The sequence below is a fragment of the Squalius cephalus genome, assembly GCF_949319135.1.
Source record: "Squalius cephalus genome assembly, chromosome: 14".
NCBI classification, from domain to species: domain Eukaryota; kingdom Metazoa; phylum Chordata; class Actinopteri; order Cypriniformes; family Leuciscidae; genus Squalius; species Squalius cephalus.
In genome coordinates this window covers 14,665,657-14,689,745 of record NC_137135.1, presented here as the reverse complement: position 1 = coordinate 14,689,745, position 24,089 = coordinate 14,665,657, and the positions used below count along the sequence as shown (strand labels likewise).

Genomic DNA, 24,089 nt, shown 5'->3' with positions numbered 1-24,089 from the left:
TGAATTGAGTTTGTTTACCAGGCATAAATATTTCATAACAGGCCTGAAACTGCATTTTGCATTATTAAAAAGTATGTATTTTTATCCCTATGACAATGGCAATATATAGCTGCTTTTTCTTGCATATTTACGCTAGCGCAGGTCATGGTGTCCATCGTGGTATTGGGTATTAACCAGTTCTTCAGTGAAACAGCACCGGTCACAAAAATGTGAAGATGAATTGTTATTTTGTTTCTCATATTTTTGCATCAGTAGCTTAACGTGAAGAATATTCCACAATATGTGTTGCCACATGGCGTTCTGGAGAAACTTTAAACACCCTAGATAAGCTTCTGGAGTCAGATTCACAAAACATTTACTCACACTCACATCATTCCAAACCCGTAAGACTTTCGTTCATCTTCGGAACACAAATGAAGATCTTTTTGATGAAATCTGAGAGATTTCTGTCCCTCCGTTGACAGCTAAGCAACTGACACTTTGACGCTTCAAAAAGTTCATGAAAGAGATCATAAAACATGATCACTTTATATGATGAACAGATTGATTTATTACATATAAATATTCATCAACTCACACATCAGTTGTGGTAAACGGAAGCCCAAGCATGTTCGCTTGACACGCAAGAACCAATGAGGTTCATTCTTGTGTTACGAAGCACGTTTGAGCTTCCTCATGAACCAATGGGGTTCATTGTCATGTGTGACGCAGCATGTTTGAACTTCCACAAGAACCAATGAGGTTCATTCTCATCAGGCCCGGTTCTACGGGAGTGCTAGTGCCAAGCACCCTCAAACTCAAGCAAGAGCACCCTCAGTTGATACTGTAATAATATATTGGCAAAACAGTTTTGGCAAACACTCCCGAGCATATTTGTGTTTGCACTAGGGATGCTCCGATCAGGATTTTTGCAGCAGATACAGAGTACCGATTTCTTGTCATGGTGATCAGCCGATACCGATCCCGATCCCGATGCTTAATGTACTTAATATAAGACAAAGATAAATAAATAAAAAAAGAGAAAATAGAGCAGTCTGGTGTAGCCCACAAGGTGCATTTAAACATTGTCCAATAGTAAACTGTGGAGGACAAAATAAACATTTAATCTCCTAAAATGGGTAAGTCTGATGTAACTTAAACATTGTACAATACAAGTCTGAGCAGGACAAAAAAAAAAAAAAAAATCAACAACATTTAAACTCCTAAAAGAACAAATTGGAGTAGTTTTATGCAACTCATTAGTAGGGATGGGTATTTCAAGCAAAAATAATATTCGAAGATCGCTGGGTATTATTCAATTATTATTCGAAAATCTCACCCCTCCCCCATATTCACGCACACATGCATGTATAGGCCACACACATGTGAGAAAAGCGGAGCGGCTTAAATATAACTTAAAAAACTTAAACATGCGTTTCATATTTATGTTTAAATAATATAATGTTATTTTAGTTTTTTTGTTGATTATGTGAAAAGGGAACCGCATGAGATGAGTAAGATAGGATCATAGCCCAATATATCGGGATAAATTTGGAGTGGGTCAGACATGATTTTGACCACTTAAGTTTTGTTTTGTAGAAAGCCATTCTTTAAAGTGAATTTCGTTTTTTATAAATTGTATCTTAATATAAATCAATGTTTCATCAACCAATTGCCTGGATTTAATAAATAAGAACTATATTACAACTATATATAGTTATATAGTTATATAACAACTATAGCACACAATATAATCAGGATATGGAGGCGCCGGCGTGTGAACTGGAGCTCTTCTCATAAATGAACCGAAACTCAGCATAAAGGCTACTTGCCTCACAGACCTGAGAAATATATCTATAGAAAGCTTGAAATGTCTACTTTAAAAAACAACAACAACAACAACAACAACAACAATTCAAATCGAAAAGAAACCGGCTACTCTCTGCTTATGTAGGCTTATCCGTATGAAGTGTGCATTTCTCTCTATAGGCACATTCACTACTGAGAAGATGGCGAGTTAGCATCGCCAACTTCATCTTTGCAGCCAGAAAACACTAGTTTATTAATAAATATTACCAAGTCCGCTCACATACTCTGGTGTGAGACAATGTGTATCTTCTTCTGTTGTCTGAGAGTTGATTGACATCTTTTAGATGCGTTATTGGCATCGCCACCCTCTGGTTACATGAACGCGTCACCACCGCATCAGAGCCAAAAACATGGGGATTTTTTTTAAAGACAATAATCGCACAACCTATTCAATATTAATAAAATCAACTATTCGAATATTCGAAAATCGCGACTCATCCCTACTCATTAGGTTTAATTAAACATTGTCCAATGTTAGAGAGAGGATAAAATAAATAGAAACATTTAAACTCCAACATGGAGAAGTCGGATGTAAGTTGCCAGTTTTTCGTATTCGTCATACGTCTCGTGTTGGCTCGTCCTTAAGTGCCGAATCAGGTTCGTCGTATTAAATGTTTGAGACAATGCTCCTCCACGTGAGATTTCTTTGTAACATACACGGCATGTAGTGCCGAAAATAGTGGAACGACATGAGGGTGAGTAACTTAATATTTTGTATTCCCCAAAATACAATATTGTATTCGCAATTTTCTTATGTTGTTTTTTAAGATTGTTCTAAAAGAAAAAAAAAAAAACTTAAGTGCTGAACTTCCGTCAGCCATTTGAGACAAAAATAGTGGGCGTGCTTTATTATTATCATGGTAATCTGCAGGCATAGGAAAATTACGGTGAGCTGTTTTTCATTTAATTGATCAGTGGGTCTTTGGCAAGAACTGCTACGAATATTCTTACAAACTTTATAGAATTTATCTTAAAAAATTTCTTATATTCTTTTAAAAGAACATTTTTGTGAATCTGGACCCTTGATGGTAAATTCTGGTACATTATTAACCATTTAAACCATGTAATGTTGCAGTTCCTCGCTAAGCTAATGGCCAACTGGCGAGTAACTTGCTGAAAGCTTGGTGAGTGTAAATGTTGAACTGTTCAAATGTACTTTTCAAACTATGAAATAAAATACATAAAATATATAAGATATCAATTAACCACCCATCCTGTGCATTCTGACTATATTTTTAAAACCCCAATCAGACATGTAGCCTAGGTTTTATTCAGATCTATAATTGAAATGTCAGAAATCATGAGCGCCCTCTTTCATCACTTTGGTTCGTGACTACTTTGATACAGGGTGTAATAGAGAGAGCATCATTCTGGAAATATATTATGTTATGAAATCCAGAGTCAGCCAATAACACAATCATAAAAAAATCTTGTTTAGACAGGGATGAGTGTTCTGCAATGACTGTTTTCATGTAATGTTTTCAGTACAGAAACGCTGTGTCTTGAGAGAGTTTGTGGACACAGTCTTCCTCAAATAGCAGTGTGTTCATGAACCACCTGTCACTTCTTTGACACTTTGTCCTCAACATGGTAATGAACTCTTAACCTGTTGACATTTTCCCAGTCACCAATGACCCTGAGTCTCTGGCTGGCCAGACCTAAATGACACTAATTTTACCTCAACAAACGTGAGAAGTGAGAAGAAAACAGATGAGAATGCACCATAAATTAATGTATAAATGTAATACCACTGGGTATCTGGAGAATTTTTAAAATTAAATCTACAACTTGAAGGCCTTTTCTAAAACCTGCATACAGAACAAATCCATATAATCTCAGATTCTTTAACCTAATTAACAGTCTGGGGCACACATACTGTACAACTGCAAAACAGGGTAACTGCAAGTTTAAAATACTTTAGGCATGTTTTATTCAATTTGTACATGTATTAAAATTGGATTATGTACCAATATATCAATATACAGACTTAGATACTAGATTTTGGTGATATGATGATAATGTGTTTAGAGAAAGGCAAAAAAAAAGAGAAGAAATTATTGTGCTGATAACAGTGGTCACGCTAACTGAATATTTTCTGTCATTGGGACTCATTCATGAAACACGAGCAGAACAAATATTTGTTTCATGAGTCATGAAAATGTTCGTATTTTCAAAATGTTAGTTGGTATGAAATAAATGTACACCTGCTCCGTACCACCTGTAAATGGTGCGTAAAAATTACAACGTTCTGTGTAAGAGTTCTTTTAGGCAAACTGATAAAAATGCATTTTGATCATATTTCACAAGTTCGTTTGCGATGTATTTGTATTTTTTTTTTTTTTTTTTTTTTTTGTAGATGAGAGTTGAAAACAGTTCATCTTTGGGTAAAACGCAGTGCTCATCACGGTCACTTTTTATTCAGCTGTCCAATCACAGTGGAGGAGGGGCGGGACACATATTACACCGACCAACCATCCTACTTGTACAATGACTGAACAACAATGGAATAGTTAATATTGCTGGTTACAATGGAATAGTTAATATTGCTGGTTACTGCATTTTTATATTCAGTAATATTCTTGAAAATGAGATACAGAATATGCCTGGGGCACGCAGTAATGTGCTATCACCATAGCAACCAAAACAGCTGGAAAAACGCTGCGCCTCCAAAGCGCAATTTACGAATGCTTGGAATTCACAAGTTTAACTATCAAATCGGATGTTTGCGAATCTGGAGGATAGTTTTCGGGAAGGTCCGTAAGGGTCCGAATTTACTCATATATTTACGAAAGTTTAATGAATGAGGCCCATTGACTGAATTGTTTTAGCAGTGATCCATCATTTTGACAGATTACACTGAGGATGAACTATTGTCACTTGTAACTGTAATTCCCACCCCGTCCAGTTGGTGGCGAACACACATATTAATTAGAATGATGTCTTTGTCCAGCCTATAGATTTAGGGTACATTTACACAACAACGATGTACAATAAATGGGAACGTTTCTCCTTTGCATTTTTCACGTACAGATGACAACGTTGTCAAAATTATCCCCGTTCACACGGATCCACGAAAATGACTAAAAACAGTGTATTATTCAGTTGGTGATGCCACATTGTTAAGAAACACTATATGTGAGTTATATCAATTTTTGTGAAACTCTTTACATGTGAATCTCAATCTATTTATTTGAAATAATGCAACAATTCTACAGATTTGTAGAATCTCAACATTCTGCAGATGTTCAACTAATATCGCTCTTCATCGCTGACAAACAATAGGATGCATTTTCAAATTTGCTTTCACTTAACTGTAGGTCCACAGCCACTTCATCCAATGTCTGTGCCCATCATAAACTACGTGAATTTCTGAGAATTTCTGCCAACTCCGAATGCACAAAATCTGCAGACTGGCGCGGACATTCGGCAACTACTGTACTCACCCAGATTGCAAATCGGGGCAAAAATCTAAGCAAAAGTCGTGTAGTGTATTCCAGTCTTAACGCAACCACTAGCTGATACTAATACAATCTATATAGTGAATGTGCTAAATAATATTCTGGGAATCTAATTTTGAAATGTCTATGCTTTACTACTCCCAACTACTCATTCAAAAAGATGAGGGAGCTAAAATATGCAATCTTACAACCATCTATGGCATCGTATAATATAAACACCATCAATTAAACATTGTGATAATTCATCAAAAGTAAATGTTAAGTAAAGTAATGTGCAGCATTCACTGATTGCCAGCTCTGAAACTACTACTATTTACCGTAAGATACTAAAGAACTTGAATGTGATCAAATTAATTTAAAGTCAAAAAAAGAAAAAAAAGGGCAGAAACTTGGTTATTGATTGGATGATGAGATGTGGGCGTTGCACTCAAAAGTTGAGGCAGATGAACGTGAGCTTGCAGGGGAAGGTTTAAGCGACTTTTCGCGAACAGACGATGACATTGTCAACATGATCCATTCACACGGATCTGTGAAAACGACTAGAAAAGTTGTATCATTCATACGAGGCCAGTAGTTGGCGGTCACTTTGTAAAGAAACACTACGTGCCTGTAGAATGAACACATAACACGCATGGCTATAATGTCACAGTTTTCACAAATTCGCGTTTTTGTTGTTCATATGGAAACGACAGCAGTATCGTTTCAAAAGCTTGCATTTTCAGGCCCCCAAAACGCCATTGTCATATAAATGAACGGCCAAAATGCATACAAAATTTTCAGTTGAAAACGATATTGTGTAAACGGCCCCTAAATGTCCTGCATATAGCTGCGTTTACACTGGTACAAAAAGTCCGATCTTTTACTCACATTTGACACAGATCGGAATTTGTTGCACACGTGTAAACACAAAAATCCGCTCAAGATCCGATTTTTCCGCATCCGATCTGAGCCACTTCCAAATGTGGTTTTAAATCAGATACATATCCAATATCTGTACATTCGACCTACGTCTAAACACGCATATCCGATTCCCCTTTGAATTCCAAGCCACCACAAGGCGAGGACGACACGTTTATTCACAAAGATAGCTTTTTAATGTTGTATTATGAGGCCGACGTGCCTGTAAGTGCTCGCTCACAGCTTTTTATAGAAATGGGAACTTTATATTTATCTTCTAAAGAAAAGAAATTGCGTGAACACAGAATCATTCAGCAGCTGGTTTTCAACCTCTGCCCGTGACTTTTATAAATAAAACAGCTTCACTACTGAAAGCTACATTATATTTCTCAGCAATTAGGTGATCACTTTGCTGTAATTAAACTAACAAGCTTCACTATTGGGTTACTCACACTCCCTCTCTCTCCCTCTCTCTCCCTCTCGTTAATTCATTCGAATTCATTAAAAAATGAAATGAGTTATCTTGTCCATGCTGGAAAATAATCATGACCACCCAACATGAATTATATAAATAATTGTAATAGCATGGCCATTCAAAAGCAGGGTCTACCATGTGGATAGTAAAACGATCACCGAAAATCAAATTGGGCGGGAATTAATGTAAACACAGATATCGGGTACCAGTCCTGTCTAAAGTGAGTGTATACAATCGGGCCAAAAAAACAGATCTGTGCATTAAGACTTGCAGTGTAAATGCAGCCCTTGTCGCCAGAGAGAAGTCTGTCATTGATTAAACATTACAAGGTCAGAAAAACAAAATGTAAAAAGGAAACGTATGCATGGATTAACTGTTCACAATAAGATCTTATTGTTAAAGGAATCCTTAAGGAATCATAATCAGTGAACAGAAGCACAAACATTTAACTCCCATCTGTAGTGGCACTTTACCTAAAATTGCTTACACCATCTTTATCGGTGCTGTATTAAATGTATGCATTTAATCTTGAAGCTCAAATGCAGCAAGTGCAGTCAAGTGTCCAAAACAAGCGGGCATGGTTCAGTCTTCAGTCTGAGGTTGAGCCTGTAGGGAGAGGAACATGATTGGTCGCAGCAGTCATAACTGGCAGAAAAACGTTAGCAAAAAATCCTTCCTTATGATGAACACCACTATATAATATCTATTCCTCAAACTCGACTGTAGCTTGCAGGGCTGTTAGCAACGTGTTTGAACTTATGAGGCATATAAGACTACATTTGGGCAAAATGGACATTAAAAATACATTTGAATTCATCCGAGGTTAGATTCCAGTCAGTGGCCCAATGAAAATGATTCAGTAATGGCACTGGCCAGCATGAAACCGACATCATCTTCCCTCCTATCAAGCGGAGGATGAATCTCATATGAGGGTATATTTAGTCAACGAGATTGGAATTGGCAAGAAATAACATACAACAATAATAAGGCATAACATATACATCCTCTTCACCCACCTTCAGTACAACAAAACTGGGGAAAAAATAAAGAAACATTCTATTAATACATCTTACATGCTATCTACAGTAGAGCAGATGCTGGGATTCGTGCATACAGATTTGTCCAGGTTCTTGTTATAGAAGCACTAACGATCCCATTATGACAATGACTGTGTCTCAAAACCAAGGCGCATCGTTAGCGTATTTCAAGCTTATATGATTCCCAAAAGTACTGTGTAGGTAGGTAGTTCAGCAGGTAGCAACATAATGGAACATCAGGGGACTTTCAATGAGTTGTTAGCACAAGCACATTGTTGTCAAACACAACATGTTGGTAAACAACCTCTATAGCATTTTTTGTCCTCTATATTCAAACTTTGTGTAACCCTTCATTCTGATATGGCATAACACAAGTGCCCACAAATGACAGCAGGATTCTGCATTTATGACATTTGCAATGCAATGCAATGCACACACACACACACAAAAAATGGTTACCACGTGACACTGTCCTGTCTGTCCTTAGTGCAGTGTATTCATAGATTATTCATATTTATTTGTCCTCAAAGAGGAAATTCTTTTCCACAGTGGTGCATACAAAAAGAAACATTATGTAAAAATTACAAAGTTACACAATAAAAAACACACCAAATCACAAACAATGACAAAGGCATAGCACACCAGTGGCTGATCCTCTATGTGCATTGAAAGGATTGTTTGTTCAAAACACGTATGGCTGTAGGGATAAAGCTCTTACTATAACTGGCCTTTCTTCAAGTTAGAGTTCAAAATTTACTTAGCCATTTCAACAATACAGTTGATAGGAATTTGTCTTGGTATGCTACACATACAGTATCTACACATGGGTATGCTGTACCAATGGCCAGAAGGGAGGGGGTTAAATACTGATGAAGTGGATGATCAGAATCATGTATAATAATTGTCAACACTTTACGGATCATAAATGACTTAAAACTGCAGTCCTTAACTTTTGGCGCCCTAGCAGTTAATAAACAGAACTGCATGCGTCTTGCCGAAGAACATTGTAGCCGGAGCTACTTCTCTCTGTTTCTGTATATAGCAGCTTTCCGACCAAGTAGTTACAGGAACTTAGTTCTAGGAACTGTCCACTTCTAAACAGTTCTAAGAACTACTCTCCCCCAAACTCGGTTTTGCTGTTTGCGTTCGCACTGGCCAAGTGGCCATAGGAACTGGTAGGAGGGGTAAGGGAGTGACGCAAGCACGGTGACTTTTATTTTGACGGCGCGACGGACCTTTATTTTGGCGGCGCTGAGAACGCCAGAGCAAACAATGCTCGCATTCTCTGTGTTCATTAGTTAGCGATCTGTCTAACAGTACTGTTTAATATGTTATTAGATAGAACTGTTATAGAAAGTAGACAGTATATGAAAAAAAGGTTATTAGCCTATGCCGTGTGGTTGATGTCCAGTGTTGCTAGCTGGGCAGAAAAACATAATCATGTTTGACTTGGTCCCCTCAAAGTTGCGTTGGATTTTCTCCTCAGCATAAAGGTTTAGAGACCCATCAGTAGCCGCTTTCCGACCGGAGGAACCTTTTCACAGTTCCTAGAACTATTGGCTAAAGTACCCGGATGTCGGCGTGTTCGCACCGCAGGAACTAGGAACGATTTTAGTTCTAGGAACTCCATTTGTAGGAACTAATTTAGGTCCTACTTCAGAGTAGGGTCTAAACCAGCACTATAGGAACTATCCGTGACGTTAGTGTACGCTGATGACCGAACGCACGAGGAACACCAGCACCCGCCATTTTTAAAACAGCTAGAATTCAAACACACAGATTATAGCCTATATATTTACTCCATAAACTAACTATACAAACATGGAAAACAGTGATAGATGGGTCTCTAAACCTTAAATGCTGAAGAGAAAATCCAACGCAACTTTGAGGGGACCAAGCCAAACATGATTATGTAGGCTAACAACCTTTTTTCATATACTGTCTACTTTCTATAACAGTTCTATCTGATAAGATATTAAACAGTACTGTTAGACAGATCGCTAACTAATGAACACAGAGAATGCGAGCATTGTTTGCTCTGGCGTTCTCAGCGCCGCCAAAATAAAGGTCCGTCGCGCCGTCAAAATAAAAGTCACCGTGCTTGCGTCACTCCCTTACCCCTCCTACCAGTTCCTATGGCCACTTGTCCAGTGCGAACACAAACAGCAAAACCGAGTTTGGGGGAGAGTAGTTCTTAGAACTGTTTAGAAGTGGACAGTTCCTAGAACTAAGTTCTTAGAACTACTTGGTCGGAAAGCGGCTTATCACTGTTTTCCATGTTTGTATAGTTAGTTTATGGAGTAAATATATAGGCTATAATCTGTGTGTTTACATTCTAGCTGTTTTAAAAATGGCGGGTGCTGGTGTTCCGCGTGTGTTCGGTCAGTCAGCGTACACTAACGTCACGGGTAGTTCCTATAGTGCTGGTTTAGACCCTACTCTGAAGTAGGACCTAAATTGGTTCCTCCAAATGGAGTTCCTAGAACTAAAATCATTCCTAGTTCCTGCGGTGCGAACACGCCGACATCCGGGTACTTTAGCCCATAGTTCTAGGAACTGTGAAAAGGTTCCTCCGGTCGGAAAGCGACTTATGACGAGTCACGCAGGCACTGGGCTACTCCGCAGTAGTGGCAACCGAACCAGTCTAAAATAGTCTGGATATAAACACTTATTATAGGTGGACCGTAGTGATTCAGGATATGACAGAAACACTGTTTGGAAAATGGATTCATGATGTACTCGCTCATTTTATAATTTTTGTCCCTGAGTTCAATATGCGCAAACCCCCTTTTTCCTGAGCATGTTATTGGCCAAGACTTTCCGTCCCTGGAACGAGCTTCTCATCTATTACAACCCTCTATAATAAACAGTAGATGGCATCATAAAGCCTGATTTTTTCACAGATGATTGCTTTTAAAATATATTATTTGGGGTTTAAACCATTTTGCCCAAATAGAAGAAAAAAAATATCAGGTACAGTATCTTTAACACAGTCAGATAAACCGCGCATCAGACAGCACGCAAATACTGAATTAAGTTCTTTACTCTTAAAGGTGCTCTAAGTGATGTTGGGTGATGTCACTTCTTGTTGACGTTCAAAGTATTGTCAAACAAAACGGAGGCTAGCTCGACCCTCCCTCCTCCTCATCCCGTCCTCTCCCCCTCCCTTCCGTGCTTCCTGAAACAGTCATGAACCATTTAGAAAAACCAAACTGGATTTACCTACATGTCCAGCAAAAACAGAGCCACCTGAATGTCGGATTGGAAGCCCTTCTGCCGGCGGAGTTCTCGCCACCTTTTGAACACTTTTCCGATGTAAATTAGGGACTTTGTGCGTTCCTTCTCCTTTTCCCTATTCTTTGTTATTTGTTCATCGGAACATATATAAAAAAATGATTTGTCGTTACACTACATCCTTATGCATCGCTTCCTGCCAGGATTTTTACATGCTTTTCCCAAACCACTAAAGTGACGTCGACGTCTGGGTTAGCAGTAGCATGAGCCGTCAGGCAAGTGTTATTTAAATAAACTCCTGATGTGCTTACAAACTTTTCAATGCCTCGTTTTATGAGTACAGAACCTATTTGTACTACTGTATAAGTTTGGTACCATTCTGGGCATTATTAGTGGGGTCATTTACGAGATACATCCTTGGATCCGTTAGCGCCTGCACTAAGCCATCTGGGGAGGGGGGGGGGGGGGGGGGGTTTGGCTCGAGGTCATGGTGCAAAGGTTGATTTTACTCTGAACCATCCCTTTAAACTTCAGACTTCACTAAACGACCACCGACCTGCACATGTACGTCAAAAAGGTGGAACGTAATAAAATGGGAGCGCAATAATTCTGACTAAAATGTAAATTTTGCAAATATGTTTTGCATCCAAAAGTGTTTTGTGTGCAGTGGTTTCAAAAGTATTGACAGATTTTTTTTTTTAATTTAAAGACAGTCATAGTTTGTTCAGTAATCTAATGTAATTTCATGTTTTCTCACATGATCCATTTCCTAGGGATGGGGGGAAAGGATACAGCATAGTACTGTGATATTGTGTGTGGAGATACCGAACCGATAAATGGACGCCAAGTATCCATTTTTTCAGTGCCTGAATTTCGGCTCATGAGTATTGTGCATTATTTTATCATAAGCTCTGTGCTTATAATACGGGAAATAGAAATTGTTGGCATTCTGAATGATTGATTCATACACTGATAATAGTTCACCTTCTTCATGATACAATGCATAATGCACTGCTACGGTTAAACAAACTCTTTCCCCTCAATTTTTAGCAACAAGAAAATGGAATAGATCTCAAAATAGAAATTTTGATGTCTTATTTTTCCTAGCAACGCAGCTCATTTGAGATCAGATTTTGAGCGACAGTCTGTCAGGGTGAAGCTAACTGCATGCTGTAGTAATCCTGGCTCAGGTGCTGAAGACAATCTCCTGTGCTCCACAAATTAACATACTAGACATTCAAAGTCTGAGAAGATACCATAAAATGTGGGCCAGAAGTACCAAGTCTTGCATAAAGACCAAACCACAAATGCCTGCTTGATCTTCAGAACCGAAGAGAACCGACATTAGAGGCTTTTACTCTAAGACTGGAAGCTTTTTCAATGAAGTTTCCTCTGTAATGTGAAGAAAGAAAAGCTTTTAGACTCTCTCAAACATTCATTTCAGGAAAGTGTTGCTGGAAGTAATGTCTCCTAAGTGGTGCTTGCATTTGTGTTTTATGGCATAGGCTCACAATGGTATAAAAACGTATTAAGTGACTTTCAAATTACAAGCATCTAAAAGGATCAGAAAGAACTGGAGGCTAAAATTAGTGAACAAGCCTTGTTTACAGTGGAATTCAGGCATGTTTCAGTGGTTGGTACACCCAAGAATGCCATCATTTCCTCACCCTCACTGTAGTTCCAAACCCGTTTGACTTACATTCTTCCTTGTTAGAACACAAAAAAGGGAGATTTTGAAGAATGGCCAAGCTGCTGTTTTCCATTCAACAAAAATAAAGAAATGAATAAATAACCAGGGGCTTTAGAGCTGCATAAAATACACATTTTCCAGAAATTAGATTTGATGTTGAAGAAATCTTTTTATAATTAGGATACAGCATTTACCATATACTGCATGACACAAAGGACAAACAAAATGTATCACTCTTATTTATTTTGGTCTCTTACCAAATTCTGATACATTTTAACTTTTTTCAGACTTGGAAAGGGGGATATTGAGTGTGGTGCACAGCCTTACCCAGTCTTCACAAATCTGAAACAATGATTTATGCAGGATCGCAAAAAAAAAAAAAAAGTGACGTTGTATTCAGCGTTTTAGGAATCGCATAAAAATAGAGGGACTGAATAATGACGAGTCATATGGGCCATCTTTATGGTGCTTTTTTTTTGTTATGTTTGCAGCTTGAAAGCCATTTTATACCTTTGTTGGATTGAAAATATACCTGTATCTCAAACACCAAGGTCATGTGTTTGATTCTCAGGGAATGCACAAACTGATCAAATTTACACCTTGAATGCAAAGCAAGTCGTTTTGGATAAAAGCATCTGCCAAATGCATAAATCTCAATGTAAATGAAAATAGTGGCCAGGATATTCCTTAAAATAGATTTTTCCCATTCTTCAGAATATCTGACGATATAACTTTTGGGAACACATGATATTACTCTTCCTGAGATTGGCATTAAAGTGCAGGAGCAGAGTGTCACAGATGGCACCGATCTGTGGAATTCCTCCGATGAACACGGCCTTATCAGACAGCGTCAACGGACCATCATCAGGAGATGAGGAGATTACGAATCAGCCCATCTAACACTATTCATCTCCAACACGACAAGCAGCTCAAAACCACCACAAGATCCACAGCTGCAACCTGCCCATGAAGATCAGCCAATCAACAAACCAACAGCTGAATTCATAAACAAAAACATTCGACAATATAATGCTTAATGTTCTGAATAAAATGGCTCTATTCAAACATAACAAGATAGTTAAGTATATGAGATGCAGTTCTTTATATATTTGGACATTTCTGAACGAACGCTACATTGGCAAAAAGTGCTTTGCCTCTGGAGCAAATCATTATAATGATGAGCATTATTTTAACAGAATTGGTGTTCGATTCTCTGCAGCATTTGTTACCATAGGAAACAACCCGCGGCATGGCCTCTGATGTGGAAGTGCCTCCAAAATGGCCTTTTTATCTGCAGTTATTATCCTCATATGTCACTGTCATAGAAACAACACAGCGCAGTGACAGAAAGGGCATGCAGCGTATCAGAATATTGTTTAGAGCGCCGATTATCACCTGCAATGTGCTTTCCAATTGTGGAAGGGAAGATGTCTCTAGAGACTGCCCTGATCTCAACAACACAACACTGAGCACCACACTTATAGTTCAGCCAATATTCAGCTTTCAAGCGAGAAGCTTGGGTCTATGAGTGTCATAACTTGTTCAAGTTTGCATTAAACTACAGAAAGAACTAACAAGCTGAATCCCTGTCTACAAAATATCCACAAATAAATATAAATTGGGTTTTGGGTTTTCAAAACATTTCACGCACGTTTTCATTATTAAAAATTCAATAATCCATATTCACCTTTCAGATTTCACTTCCAAAATGTTCATTCTGTTTAAAAATACAATCTATAATATTCGACCGGCAAATTTCTGTCCATTTTATTTCGTGGCATTCACATCTGCCTTCATTTAATTAGCAACACCCATCTTCCTATGATCCAATCAATTCTTGAGGAAGTCTTCCATTTCTTTTTCATTCCAGAAGCAGCTTCACTCGGATGTCACAATTGGGAAGAAAAGACAAATCGCAACTTTGTTTCATGACGACTTTAAAGGGGTGATGAACTGAGACATCAAATTTTCCTTGAGCTTTTGACATATAAGAGGTCATCATACTATAAGAATATCCTGTAAGTTTCAGAACTGAAACTGTTAATCCAATAAAAGCTTTTATTGACACCAGGCACAGCGAACGACAGGTTTTTCAAAGTGGGTTTTTCTATGACGTCAAAGGGTATCAAACACCACCTCCGCAGAAGAAGATCAAAGCCTACTTCAACACTGCCTGTTTAGCCCCGCCCACCGATTCGTGCATTACATGAAACTCATTATAATATGCAAAACTGTTATCCAATCATTGCAGTGGGCGTTTACTTCCAAGTCTTCAATGCGGCACGCCCATAAAAACCGAGCATTTCAGGAGCTAGACTCAAAACCAGGGTAGAAAATAGCCTATTACTTATTCATTTTGATGTTTTTAAATGTAAAAACCAAGCGAGCGTCATAAGTTGACCTCAGAAAACAATATTTTTTTTTTTTTAAAAGCCAGTTCATGACCCCTTTAAATGATATTTTTAACAATATCCTATATTTAAATTGACACTCTCAGATGAATAACGATGAAGCCTTCTTCAGTCATATTAGTGGCCTAGAAAAAGCTACACCTTGTCCCAAATGCCACACCTATGGACTAACGGTCTAAATTTGTGTGTGATGGTGAAGTTCAAAAGATCATTTATCATTTTATGAGGGGGGCTCACTATCGCCTCTTTTTGGCAAAGCATAAACTGGTGCAGACATCACAGTTTTTTTTATTTATCACCAAAGTGTGGACTCATAAGAGACCCTCTTGTGGTGGCTGCCATCTTGAGATCACCAGCCATGTTTGTAGGATTTGTTTATCAGTTAATATACAAAAACTACAGACATTCACTGACAGGGGTTAGTTACAATGCTCACTGTGTTGTTGTTTTTGTTTTGTTTTTTAAGACGATGAATACGAGCCAGCACAACGAACATAAAAGTCTTCAGGAGGGTGTGTTGTTCAGTGTGCATCCAAGGTCCAGCCACAACCATAAAGTCAGCACCATTTATGCTGTTAAACGTGTTCTGTTTTGTGTTTCTATTAAAAGAACAAATATTAGCCAATTAACATGACTACAAAACAGGATTGAAGAGCCACATGAAAATAAAGCTCATGGTGGAGTGGGAGATATTCTGCCTGCAGCAATACGACACCTGAGATTATAGCACTCATAAAAGATAATGGCATGGACGTAATGGCAGTGCAAACTAAATAGAACTTATAGGATTTTAGAACGTGTTGAAGTGAATCTGTATTGAGATAAATAAAATAAAAAATCTGAAATGTACAGAATGTACACACAGATACCCACAGAATGCAACATGGGTATGACATATGGACGGACGGATGGAGAGAGAAACTCTAGAGGGTGCAAGCTGATCCAAGAAACTATCATCATTACCACCAGCTGATTGGCCTCTGCTGATCCTATAGCCAATAAGATTGCTTGCTCAACATTTAAATAGTCTGCTTCAGTGTTTGGGGTAGGATAGCCCAGCAGCGCGTTCCTATGAAACCCTCCACCTACCCCAGCTCCACCTGCCTAAATATGCTAAGTGATTCATGTTTATTTATGCAGCAGCAGCAGCAGCACATCTTACTAGCTCACAGCAGCATTTCTGTGCATCTATTAGCAATAGCAAGTCCATACTTGCTCTGCAGTAGCAGAAGTAATAATCAACAGCAGCAGCAGCATAGAAGATCTAGTCCGCCAAGACCAAATACTTTCAATAATATGCTAAAACTATTCAGAGAGTTGTCCATGCAGTTGCCATCTCTCAAATGCCATTTTTCTTGAATCTGAAAATATTTTTGAAGCTTTATCCAAAGCAGTCCTATACATTCAATTCAATTGCAAACCACAGCATTGGTCAAATCACCAGCACTCTCACTTCGGACAGTAAATGGCCTCTGAATTAGCCTTTATCTTCCTTTGAACTGTGGTCAATTGAATCCAGCCTGCAGCCCTGTGCGACTCCAGACGTTTTGATGATATCTGACTTCCTGAGTAATAGTGCTTGTGCCGTGGCATGCTTCACCTAAAGGCCCCACCACACAGGACACTGCTCTATAAAAGCCATTTTAGAAAACATTAGCACTTGATAGTGGGAAACTAGTAAATCAATTATCCCCTGGCCTAAAATCTAGCCAGTGCATCTGTTTGGTTTTCATCTGTTCGGAAGGTCAAGTACGGATTAAAAGACTAACAACATGGAAGAAAGAACTGGAAATTAGGAATGCACTAATATTAAAATATTATCCTGGCTCAGAATGATAATCAGGCAATTAATTATGTAATGTCTGATAACTGATATATTGCTAATATTAAAATACTATTTTGTATACATAATTTAATTACAAGGCATTATACAATTATAATGCACAGTATGAAAATGAATATCATTTTGAGATTTGCTAAAGATTACTTTTAACAGTGCAGACAACATGCACAACCGTTCAAAAGTCTGAGGTTGGTAAGATTTTTTTAAAATGATTTAGAAAGTCAATTCAAGAAGTCTCTGCTCACATTGGCTTGATTTATTTGATCAAAAATACACTAAAAACAATTATACTGTGAAATATTATCACAATTTTAAATACATTTTCTATGTTAATATATTTTAAAATGTAATTTTATTTCTGTGAGGTCGAAGCGGAATTTTCATTATCATGATGATTTACAGCTTAAGAAACATTTCAACTGTGCTGTTTAGAGGGAGAGTTCACCCAAAAATGAAAATTCTGTCATCATTTACTCACCCTCAAGTTGTTTCAAACCTGTATGAATTTCTTTCTACTGCAGAACACAAAAGATGATATTTTGAAGAATGTCGGTAACCAAACAGTGGATGGGCCCCATTGACTTCCATAGTATTAGTAATTAATAATTAATGATTATTGTAACAACTTGAGGGTGAGTAAATGATAGATTTTCATTTGTGAGTCAACTATCCCTTTATGTTTCTGTGGAAACCGTGATACTGTACATTTTTTCAAACATTTCATTTGAATTAGAAATATTTTGTAACATAATAAATGTTTTTCTGTCACTTTTTATACATTTAATGCGTCATTGCTAAATAAAAGTTTTAATTTCTTTCGGAGGACAAAAATCTCTTAGCTAATATTGGCCACTAAACAACATGAGAGCTGGCAATGAAATGTTCAGCTTCCTCTAGATGTGAAGTTATGAATACCAAGGAAGAAGGCCAAAGGTGCTTTGTTTAACTCCCGTGGCCACATGTTGGAGAGGAAAATGAGCCGATATGGAGAAATCATTCACAGCTGTCTCCGATGGCCCATCCTCAGAATTTGGCAGCTTGAGAATCTGGCAACAATTTAACTTCAACAAAGAAAATAAATACATCTCAACTGAAGTTGGACAAGAAAACAAACTTAAAAACTGCACCGGGTAGACTTTAGTGTGGAGGAATCAATCAAATTTTCCATCAGATCCAATTAATGCATGCTGAGGTTTAAGAGCGGCAAGAAAAATAAACATGTGTCACTCAAATGGTACTAAACAGCTTGATGCAAAGCAGAAACTCAAATGAACCCCCAAAATGTAGGCAGTCAAATTGCCTGCATTTTGAAATTCTCCCCTTTGACCCGTTTCATGCCACCTCTATATTCTGTTCTCTATCAACCATTTACCCCCATAGCCGTCCTTCCTGTGTCTTCAGAGAGCAGAGCGTTTGCTTGAATCTCGGCATTAATAATTCATTGTTTTCGGCGGACACAGTGAATACCAATTCCTTCATATTGCAAGGCACAATCATCAAGGCTGATTGCGGCACCTAAGGTCATTAACTTCATCCTGGGTGACGTGCCTACGAATGTAAATGGCCGGCAAAAGGCGGCTGACACTGAGGTTACGCTTCAACCTGTTAGTCTGTCCATCTAAACCTCTGCCAGCCAGATGAGGGGAACAGGGAAATTACATTGCGCGCTCCTTCCGTTTATTATTCGTTTTTCTCCTTCGCTCTGTGAAAAACATGAATTATGACTTTCGCCCCAGTAAAAAGAAAACAGTCACGATGGCCCCGTTCCTCGCAAGGTGCCATGGCAACGGTGAACACTGAAATTATTACCTGAAATAGCAGTGCAGTAAATGAAATCAAATATTCCCCAATGGCCTGGATGTCTAGGGCATAACAATAACAGTGCTAAAAGATGTAAGTTGCCTGAAATCTGAAGCTTTTTGCAGGTTAAATACCGTTAGAACAATAACCTCCATGGCAATTTATATCCCTCCAGCTGTGCGGATGTTCCCTGTGGAATCAGAAGCCAGACAGCAGGTGCTACAAGCTGCCTAACTTTAGGAAGGTCACAGAAACAGCTTGGGCATGCTTTGAAAATATGTTCGTAGAGTAAACTTTAAACATGAAGCATTTCCTGTCCACAACTAAATTGGCTTTTTTAAAGACGGTATATACTGTAAAGCATGCTGCCTGGAGAATACGTACTGGTCTGGACCGAGCCATTATATTCTCTTGTGCACAATGGATGGTTCCAGTATGGGACGCTGGGTAAGGTATCTGCAGCTGACACACTGAAGAGCCCTTCATTTAGCTGAGGAGACCCCTAACACATTGGACATGGCACTGAGCACACTGCTGATCTCTGTCTGATCCAATTGACTGTTGGGTTTCAACCCCCTGCATCACTATGGGCCATTAAGTGGCCTGCCGAAAGAAAAATAGCTCTGCTGGTCCCAGGGTAGTGCAATTGGATCAGCAATTTCTGCCCACTATTGTCCTATAACACTGCGACTAAGTTAATTTCCTGTGGGAAAAAAACACTCAAGTGAAAAATAAGCAATAAATAAAAACCAAAAATGAAAGCAGGCCCACTAGATGCATGAGCCAGCACTGTCAGCTTTTGTCATGTCTTATCGGTATTAAAAAATAAATCTTCAGCAGGACAGTTTAATTTGTTGCGGTTGTTTAATTTAGAGAGGATGGCTTAACATTGAGATGCACCGGTCGACCGCCAATCAATCGGAACCGACCGGTTTTTCGCTCTCAAAAAAATGATCGTCAACTGCCGTGAATGTTTTTTGTTTGTTTGCTTGTTTTTAGTTTGTTCGTTTTTTTGGCCGAACTCTGTTCCGGACTTGTATACAAACGGCATTGCAATCATTTCCCAAAATGTGGAAATATTACGATGTCTGTAAACAGGACGTTCACAAAGGCCTGAGACGGGACACGCTGAATACAGATGTACATTAGAGAGGAGTACTGTATAGGGACATCCCGCGTGACGTCATGCCATTTGGAGCAGCCATCTTGACGGAATAGAAAATGCTAAACCGCCGGTGATACTCATAGACAGTACATAAACTACAGTGATACTACAGCTCATCGCGAAATATTCCTATCATGCCCGAGCGATGCTGTGCAGTTGGATGCGATCAGATATGTGATCATACAAAAGGAATATCTTTATACCGTATTCCAAAAGAAACAAAACGGAGAAACAAGTGGTTGGCGGCAATAAACAGGCAAAACGCTGATGGTGGTGTTTGGCTTCCAACTGTTTGTGATATAAGGTACAAGAAGTAAAATGTAAACAAATTATAAAAGTGCATGTAAAATATACAATAAAGTTTAGATGAAATTATACAAGGTTACTTGACTTTTTACGTCTATTTAGTTTTTGTAACATGTCCATGACAACCGATAGCCTGCTAAGCTTTTGTATGCTTTTAATGAAGGTGTAGCGTGATGGGAAGTGAATAAGGTAGCTGTAAATGTCACCGAACTCAATGTCAGGAAGTTTTTCTACACATTAAATGCCTGCAAAAAAAACTTGTGGTGCTTCATATGGATGTATGATTCCTAATTCCTTTATCTTCCTCTTGTATATATACTTGTATATATATCTTTTTGTGATGCTAATAAGTGCGATGACATGACGTGAAGAGTTAGCTGACGGCCGGTGCGCTAATAATAGTGGTGGGGGAAAAATCGATTCTGTTCAGTATCGAGATATTTTGCGTACGCAATTATATCAATACTGTAGCACAAAGTATTGCAATATTTAGGCTAATTATAAAATAATTATACTAATAATTATATTATAATAATATACTCCCTAATATATTACCCACCCCTAATAATATGCCGCGTTCCAGGCAACCTGTAACCCGTGTTTTTCCAACTCGTAACTGGGAGTACATCGATCTAGTACGAGTTCACGGGTGGGAAGTCACGGGTTTGACTGCCGTTCCAGTGCACTTTCACGGGTATAAGGTTGGAAAAACACGGGTTACAGGTTGCCTGGAACGCGGCATTAGGTCCATTGCCACTGAGTAGCTGACGGATGTATTCCGTCAAAATGGCTGACATGCGGCTAGGGGTCATGTGACTGGGAGATCCCTATAGGAATACTGTTCCAGGCACAGCAAGCTCACCGTTCACGATGCTCGAAATATTGGAAGAAAAATATAAATATTGCATTAATTGAGGGTGGGGGTTTATATCAATGTATCTCTGAAGGGAACTGACTGTGTTGATACATTTTCTTTTCCTCTTCCCTCCGTATAATGCCTATTAAAGTAGCGTTTATGAGCGCAGTGCTGCTTTGTGAACAGCAGTAACAAAGGAAACACTATACGCTCTTCCATAAGCACCCACCGCTTATTTCATAAACGTATACAACCACTGTCAAAGAGTGAAATGGCATTCTAATTCAGTCTGTCTGCTGTTTTTGTTTTGTGCATATGTTTACTGCAAAATAATTTCACAAAGCTAAAGTCAGACCATTCTGTTTTTGCTTTAAATCTTGAAATTATCTAATTTAACTCAAAAACAACTGCTCATGCTAGCAATTTGGCCTGTAACAGAGCAAATATAAAAAAATAAAAAATAAATAAATAAACACTTGTTTTATATATTAAATATATATTTTATATATACTGTATATATATACACATACACACACACACACACACACACATACATACATACATACATACATACATACATATACATATACATATATATATATACACACATATATATATATATATATATATATATATATATATATATATATACACACACATATATACACACATTTATATATATATATATATATATATATATATATATATTAATGATTGTGTATTCCAGTAAGCAAGAGTGTTTTGGCATTGGATGCCAAGCAGGGATGCAGTGATCACGTTCTTTAATGGCCGATTCTGAGTCAGATTTTTTTTGCAAGCAAATGGGCTGATTCCAATACTGGTTGCCTATATATAAAAATTTTCAAACCAGTATTGGAGTCGGTCCATTTGCTTGCAAAAAAAAAAATCAGAATCAGAATTGGCCATTAAAGAACGTGATCACTGCATCCCTGCTTGGCATCCAATGCCAAAACACTCTTGCTTACTGGAACTCTAGGATTCATCACGACCGCCAAGACACAATAATTAAAGATTTACTGTTTAGGGAGATGCTGGCCACCACGATTATTGTAATATGATGCTGGGCCATCATCCCTAAACTTGATGACCTCTTTGTAAGGGACCTTCATTATAAAACATTGTACACAACGACCCATGTATACTGTAAAAATTAAAATATTAAAAATAGGAAAAATGACAAGTAACTAACACTAAACCAAATCCTAACTCTAAAGTAAGTACAATGTAACTACGTCAACTTAAAGTGTAAAAATGTTTAGACCAAAATTCTCTCCTGATGACGGCCCTGTGCGATGTCAGATAAAGAAAGTGGCTACTCCATCTTTAGTATCATAATATTTGGATCTTCTGCTACTTTAAAAAGCTAAGACAACTGATTAACACAAGATCAACAGACAAAGACACTAAATCTTCCACCTGTGCTCTGGTGGAGAACTCTTAAACAAGGACTCATCTCCTGATGGAGGAAATTGCCTCATATCCTAGAAAAATGTTCCCAATCCCCCCGCAGACCAAAAGCGGAGAGTGATAACGAGATCTGAACAGTGAGGGAAAAAAATGATTGGGAACTGAAGAAATCCCCTGTCTTTTCAAGGATCTACACATTATTCATGCTCACACCTCAGTATAATAAAATAATACCTCTCTTTTTATTCATGAAGACAGTCTGGCTGACCCAGATAGTTTACGGATGTCTGTGCCTTAAGGGGACTGTCATGGATGGGCTAACACAGAGCCAAATTACTGTCCAAGATGCAAAAAGCACAACCGTTCCAAATAATAACTGTAAAAAAATATAACAAAACAGTCAAATTTAGTGAGACCAAACCCAGATATGGACTCTTGCTTTCTTCAAGGGACTGAAATAAACGGTCCAATCATATTATGCAGAGAATAATAAGCGTTATTTCTCTACATGTGATCAATGTTTAAACATTAGCATAACTAGGTGGGAAAATGGAATAGTTGAAGATTGAACACCTCAGATTACTTTAGCTTCCCCGTATCCCGTCTAAGATGAGAAACAGTATGAAAATTTCATATCATGTTTAGTAGCCAAAATGATCACAGTTACCAATAGGCCTATTATCACAGTTTTGTCAAAACGTGCTAGAAATGTTCAAAAACTTTTGATACACACACACACACTAAAATCAATATTTAAAAAAAAAAAAAATTGAAATTCAAAAGTTTTATATTGAAAACCAACAAACAACAAATAAAATTAGTAGAAATATGCACTTTTCGTTTGCATAAACATTAAAATAATAACATTAACATTGACAGCCAGACTTTGAATGAACAAAATGTTGACTGGATGTCTTACAACACAACATTATATTTGAATGGGAACGGCTCCAACTTTCAGGATAAGCTTTCGTGCGTATATCCTGCATTGTACTCTCTTCTGGAAGCTGTTCTCCATAAAATGTGCAGCGCACAGAGAAACGTTGGGGTTATAATGTTCAAGAACAGTGTTAAAAATAAATTAACCACTTGTCAGCCTTAGGACAAACTTTTTCCAGGGTGGAAAAAACTGCGACAACACTCTTCATCTTCTCTAGCGCAGCTTAACCAGGCCTTGCCAACTTTTTAAAGTATTCAGTGGGCGGGATTATTTAAATGAGGATCTTTATGACTTCATAAGACCTGGAAAAAGTGTGCTGTATAGTCCAAACAAGCCGTTCATTGTAGTTCTTGAAAAGTGGATTCTGTTAAATAAAATATCTCCCTTTAGAGTGGACTTCAAGCTTTGTAACCTTGCAGATCTTTTTTATGCTCTAACAGCAACATTACACTCTAACTAAAGTTCGGCATGAAATGGAAGTTGCCATATTTTTCTTCCCTATTGTGATGTATATCCGAGAGTAACAGCTTGCTGAACAAAAAAAAATGATAATGTTGGGCGGGACTTGATTTTGTCCATGGGTAATTGATTGGCTGGTTGTGGTTTGCTATTGGTGGATCTCAGGTGTGTGACAAGCTGCCCCGCCCTCGTGCCAATAAACACATCATCAGTGAAGAGATGTCACTGCAAGAGAGTGAGGG

The 24,089-nt window shown here is 38.1% G+C and overlaps 1 protein-coding gene across 2 annotated transcripts in view; it reads right to left on the bottom strand.

The window, feature by feature from the left end:
• enox2 (ecto-NOX disulfide-thiol exchanger 2) overlaps window positions 1–24,089 on the bottom strand; it is a 241,139-nt gene that overhangs the window by 181,989 nt on the left and 35,061 nt on the right. The gene's annotated exons all lie outside the window — the stretch shown is intronic.